The sequence below is a fragment of the Toxorhynchites rutilus genome, chromosome 2 (genome assembly GCF_029784135.1).
Source record: "Toxorhynchites rutilus septentrionalis strain SRP chromosome 2, ASM2978413v1, whole genome shotgun sequence".
Lineage (NCBI taxonomy): Eukaryota > Metazoa > Arthropoda > Insecta > Diptera > Culicidae > Toxorhynchites > Toxorhynchites rutilus.
The window spans coordinates 110,736,922-110,743,441 of NC_073745.1; the positions used below are offsets into that span (position 1 = coordinate 110,736,922).

At 38.7% G+C, this 6,520-nt stretch overlaps 2 long non-coding RNA genes across 3 annotated transcripts; one reads left to right on the forward strand and one right to left on the reverse strand.

Moving 5' to 3' along the window:
• The first annotated feature begins 634 nt into the window (after positions 1-634).
• LOC129771008 (uncharacterized) lies at positions 635-3,818 on the forward strand. Of its 2 annotated transcripts, XR_008742257.1 has the most exons (4): positions 635-673; positions 733-769; positions 856-1,166; positions 3,455-3,818. It is a non-coding gene; the product is annotated as an uncharacterized LOC129771008 (long non-coding RNA). The 2 variants fall into 2 exon arrangements; XR_008742256.1 differs by having other exon boundaries at positions 642-673; positions 733-1,166.
• A 572-nt stretch (positions 3,819-4,390) lies between these two features.
• Positions 4,391-5,442, reverse strand: LOC129770114 (uncharacterized). The gene is made up of 3 exons (XR_008742035.1): positions 5,325-5,442; positions 4,832-5,265; positions 4,391-4,775 (listed from the first exon to the last, which is right to left on the reverse strand). It is a non-coding gene; the product is annotated as an uncharacterized LOC129770114 (long non-coding RNA).
• Between the last annotated feature and the right edge of the window lie 1,078 nt (positions 5,443-6,520).

Genomic DNA, 6,520 nt, shown 5'->3' on the forward strand with positions numbered 1-6,520 from the left:
TACCAAGATCTCAAAAAATCAATATGAAAGCGGAATCCCCACTGCTTGCACTCTCGAAGCATTACCTCTACTACCCACAATCCAATCGACGAAAAAAACATCGACCTAACAACGACCGTAACGCTGTTATCTATTCACGATGACGACGATTGGGTATCGACATCTGGATACGGCATTAGTTTGCATGAGGCAAACTATTCTCTATCATATTAGTCGGCCCGAATCAGTTTATATTTGCTAAAATTTGTATGAAATTTTTTTCTTGGCATAATTTTTTCTACTTAAAGTACGTTGTCATGACCCTAATTTGAATTATTTTCTATAGACGTTCAGATATTCTCAAAAAAACTTGTCATTATAATATAAAATTATCTCAAAACATATTTTTTTATGACGTTTTTTCACCACTTGCAGGCAATGATGATTTTCACTTACATAGAGTACTAATTTGATTAAGGAAAAATCATGTTCATTCATAATTTTCATTTTAAAAGTGTATTCATTCCTTCTGCAAATCCATACTGTCATGCCTATCCCACAATATCGTCAACGCGGATAGTTCGTTAGTCGAAAATACTGAATAATTAAACAAACCAAATGGCATCACTGGTGGTTCTTTTTTCCACTCCGCTAAACTGTCATCTCGAACAAAAACAAATGGATCATACAACTGGTGAGTATGAAATATATTTCGGCTTTTTAATTATTAATTATTTTATCTTGTCTTATCAGCTATGAATACATTCGACTCGTTTGCTTCCATCAATCGGTAAGTGAGAAAGATGATTTCTCCCATTACCACAGTGCGGATTTCCACTTCTATCACAGCAGCCAATAACATCCGTTTTCCTGCAGCAGTAACCTCCAACCCCTGTTGGCAATGCCGGGGGACACCATTAACAGCAGCAGCAGAATTTGACCATGGTATGGTATTGCGAAGAACTTTTCCCATTAGAGGTTCCGTCCTTCGCGCACATTCAAAAATCCTCTTCAGACACGAAAACTCAACGACAAGGAGGTATTTATCAACTTGCTCAGCTGAATTACCACCCGGAGGAACCCGAATGCACTGATTCCGTTGTATAGTAGAATGAAAATAGGCGAGGTAAGCGAACGTAATCGCATGATATTTTAATGTTTGCATTTTTATCCGGATCATACAACTGGTGAGTAGGGAATTCATTTCTGCTTTTCACTTACTAATCATTTTATTGACGTAGGACTACGTCTTTCATTTCTATACCGGGGTGTAAAATCAAAGTTTCGAAAACGAAAGCGTTACGCCGGAGACCGAGATTTTGAGCGTTAATAGCTCCTAAACAACTGAACGAAATGGTATGATAAACACTTCATTCGAAAGAAAAAATGTCTACGCGTTATATACTTGTTACTTTTTGATCCAAAAACTTGTTTCAATAGTCTTAAAATTGCTTTCAAAACAGGCTATTGAAATCACCAATCGGTATATAAGCGAGCGGCGCTCGGAAATCCACTCAGTTCTAATTGAACGGCGATTGGAGCATGTTGTCGCTGTTGCGGTGAAGCTCTTTATTTATCATGAAAGCGCGGATGAACGGTGTCACCAAGAGCCTGTTTGTGCACCATAGGCCAGAAGGGAATCTATCAGGAGGAGAGTGATGCCACAAACGGTTCCCTGGGAAGACATTGCTACACACACATACACGCGCGGCTATTAACAGGTGGTTATCGAGTTGGCATTAACCACTGGTGGGCTTCCAGTATCGAGGAAAATGTGGAAATATCTAATCGTTACTTAAAATAATCTGCCAGTTCCTTTGGGAATTTTCAAAATATATTCATGTGAAAGAGTTTAATTGAATGTTTTCTATCCATGTTACACTGTGACCAAATATGTTTCAATCAAGTGCTATTAACAGGTGGTTATCGAGTTGGAATTAACCAATGGTGGGCTTCCAGTATCGAGGAAAATGTGGAAATAACTAATCGTTACTGAAAATAATCTGCCAGTTCCTTTGGGAATTTTCAAAATATATTCATGTGAAAGAGTTTAATTGAATGTTTTCTATCCATGTAACACTGTGACCAAATACATTTGGTTTTTGTGGTTTTTCAATCAATCGCAATTAACAGGATAGCTTCAGAAGATTAGTCTTCCCCATCAGTAGGATATTTCCGTATCCAATATTGTATGCGCCCGCAATCGATTATTGCTCAGTCGCCGAAAGTTCCGAGCTCAGAGAGTTCATTCCCCTCTAGTTTGCCTTCCAAATTGCCATTGTAAACCACACCTTCTCTCGATTTAATCACACACAAAAAGCATACTTAAGCGATATTCTGGTGGTGAGACACATTCATTTTCGTGAGGACATCGACAAGACAACATCGTTGCCTAACGTGCTGGAGGAGGTGGACGGCGAAGGATCGACACATACACGCGCAGAACTCTTTTCGTTAGGATGCCATTCAGCATCGAGAAAGTTCCGGAAAGATCTAATCATTGCTGGAAAATAATCTGCCAGTTCCTTTGGGAATTTTCAAAATATATTCATGTGAAAGAGTTTAATTGAATGTTTTCTATCCATGTAACACTGTGACCAAATATGTTTCAATCAAGTGCTATTAACAGGTGGTTATCGAGTTGGTATTAACCACTGGTGGGCTTCCAGTATCGAGGAAAATGTGGAAATAACTAATCGTTACTGAAAATAATCTGCCAGTTCCTCTGGGAAGTTTCAAAATATATTCATGTGAAAGAGTTTAATTGAATGTTTTCTATCCATGTAACACTGTGACCAAATATGTTTCAATCAAGTGCTATTAACAGGTGGTTATCGAGTTGGCATTAACCACTGGTGGGCTTCCAGTATCGAGGAAAATGTGGAAATATCTAATCGTTACTGAAAATAATCTGCCAGTTCCTCTGGGAATTTTCAAAATATATTCATGTGAAAGAATTTAATTGAATGTTTTCTATCCATGTAACACTGTGACCAAATATGTTTCAATCAAGTGCTATGACCAGGTGGTTATCGAGTTGGAATTAACCACTGGTGGGCTTCCAGTATCGAGGAAAATGTGGAAATAACTAATCGTTACTGAAAATAATCTGCCAGTTCCTCTGGGAATTTTCAAAATATATTCATGTGAAAGAGTTTAATTGAATGTTTTCTATCCATGTAACACTGTGACCAAATACATTTGGTTTTGTGGTTTTTCAATCAATCGCAATCAACAGGATAGCTTCTGAAGATTATTCTTCCCCATCAGTAGGATATTTCCGTATCCAATATTGGATGCATAAAACCTTGTGCCTCCAACGTAACGCTCTCGTTTTCGAAGTTCTCCAAATATTCATTCATTCAGAATGAATTCAGATTCAACTTCATACAAATGATCTCTATATCAACGAGAGTCCTACGTCACCCTTGCGGTTATACCATAGATATAACCCACTTCCTGTTTTTTGTTTCAGCTATGAATACATCCGACTCAATCAATCGGCGAATGAGAAAGATGATTTCCCTCATCACCACATTGCTTATTTCCACTTCTGTCACACCAGCCAACAGCATCAGCTTTCCCGCAGCAGTATCCTTTAAGTCCAGGGTGCTATTCAGGGGAACAGCATCAACAGCAACAGCAGCAGGACCTGGCCATCGATAGTATTTCGAACAATTTTCCCCATCGGAGATCCCGTGCTTCACGCACATTGAAGAATCCTCCTCAGCCACATATCTGTGTCATCAAGGGCAAGGAGGTATTCATCAATGTATTCAGTCGGATTTGAATCGTCAATCCAGACAACCCGGATGCACCGATTCCATTATATACCTTATTTTTATTATACATGGATTTTTATTATTTTTTTTCAATAAAATGATTAAAATCGATCAATGTATTTCCTTTTCATTTTCAATAACAAACCAATACAAACAAGCAGCAAGCTGTGCTGGAAGCAGCGCTGCAAGCAGGTCGACGCCTTGCACATGTTGCCGAAAAAGTGGCGTCAAGTTGTTCGATGAATGCATATGAAAGGTCGATAACTCGATTGCATTTCATCGACCCGATCTTGGCAGGCAAAACGGAATGTGGGTGCTCAAGTTTTATCGTGAGTGCAAGCCACAAACGATGAATCCCATCCCACATTCCGTTTTGCCTGCCAAGATCGGGTCGATGAAATGTCAACAGTCGACCTCAAATGCTGCCACCTTGCAATCGAGTTATCGTCCTTTCATATGCATTCATCGAACAACTTGACGCCACTTTTTCGCCAACATGTGCAAGGCGTCGACCTGCTTGCAGCGCTGCTTCCAGCACTGCTTGCTGCTTGTTTGTATTGGTTTGTTATTGAAAATGAAAAGGAAATACATTGATCGATTTTAATCATTTTATTGAAAAAAAAAATAATAAAAATCCATGTATAATAAAAATAAGGTATATAATGGAATCGGTGCATCCGGGTTGTCTTGATTGACGATTCAAATCCGACTGAGTACATTGATGAATACCTCTTTGCCCTCGATGACACAGATATGTGGCTGAGGAGGATTCTTCAATGTGCGTGAAGCACGGGATCTCCGATGGGGAAAATTGCTCGAAATACTATCGATGGCCAGGTCCTGCTGCTGTTGCTGTTGATGCTGTTCCCCTGAATAGCACCCTGGACTTAAAGGATACTGCTGCGGGAAAGCTGATGCTGTTGGCTGGTGTGACAGAAGTGGAAATAAGCAATGTGGTGATGAGGGAAATCATCTTTCTCATTCGCCGATTGATTGAGTCGGATGTATTCATAGCTGAAACAAAATAAAATGATTAGTAAGTGAAAAGCAGAAATGAATTCCCTACTCACCAGTTGTATGATCCGGATAAAAATGCGAACATTAAAATATCATGCGATTACGTTCGCTTACCTCGCCTATTTTCATTCTACTATACAACGGAATCAGTGCATTCGGGTTCCTCCGGGTGGTAATTCAGCTGAGCAAGTTGATAAATACCTCCTTGTCGTTGAGTTTTCGTGTCTGAAGAGGATTTTTGAATGTGCGCGAAGCACGGAACCTCTAATGGGGAAAGTTCTTCGCAATACCATACCATGGTCAAATTCTGCTGCTGCTGTTAATGCTGTCCCCCGGCATTGCCAACAGGGGTTGGAGGTTACTGCAGCAGGAAAACGGATGTTGTTGGCTGCTGTGATAGAAGTGGAAATCCGCACTGTGGTGATGGGAGAAATCATCTTTCTCACTTACCGATTGATGGAAGCAAACGAGTCGAATGTATTCATAGCTGATAAGACAAGATAAAATAATTAATAATTAAAAAGCCGAAATATATTTCATACTCACCAGTTGTATGATCCATTTGTTTTTGTTTGAGATGACAGTTTAGCGGAGTGGAAAAAAGAACCACCAGTGATGCCATTTGGTTTGTTTAATTATTCAGTATTTTCGACTAACGAACTATCCGCGTTGGCGATATTGGGGAATAGGCATGACAGTATGGATTTGCAGAAAGAATGAATACACTTTTAAAATGAAAATTATGAATGAACATGATTTTTCCTTAATCAAATTAGTACTCTATGTAAGTGAAAATCACCATTTCCTGCAAATGGTGAAAAAACGTCATAAAAAATATGTTTTGAGATAATTTTATATTATAATGACAAGTTTTTTTGAGAATATCTAAACGTCTATAGAAAATAATTCAAATTAGGGTCATGACAACGTACTTTAAGTAGAAAAAATTATGCCAAGAAAAAAATTTCATACAAATTTTAGCAAATATAAACTGATTCGGGCCGACTAATATGATAGAGAATAGTTTGCCTCATACAAACTATTGCCGTATCCAGATGTCGATACCTAATCGTCGTCATCGTGAATAGGTAACAGCGTTACGGTCGTTGTTAGGTCGATGTTTTTTTCGTCGATTGGATTGTGGGATTCCATAGAGCGGATGATGAGTTCTTGATCGTAAAGTGTACAAAAGACGATCAACTGAAATCTTACGACACCCGTCGAGGGATTTTTAATTCTCTATTGCACTGACCGCAGTGAGTGGCTGACTCAGTCTCGTGTCGATTTTATTTTGCTGTTGTTTCCCGTCCGTCAGCCAGCAGACGGGTAATCGATGCAATTGATTAATTATATTACCAGCAGATTTGGGAGAATTTCATCCCGCCCATAATCGTTTTTTAGATTCCAACATTCAAATTTCTCTCCAATTTTTCCAATAGTAATTCAATTAGTGACTTCACGGAACACCTTTCGAATTCGATTGAATTTCAGACCCTTTTTTATTTTGTAGATAAAACGGATCACATATTTGATTAATTCAATTCTGTGAGGTTACGTTCTTCGTTGCGAATAAATGTAATGAATTAGTATGGACGTATGTCACTCATATATCGTGGACTTCCGACTTATGTGGCAGTAGATTTATCGAACGACTAATGTTTTTTATATCCCTTCAAACTTGTAGCATCTCTCAAATGTACATACTGCTTTGACCGTAGATTTGCATGGTTGAATCTGGTTAA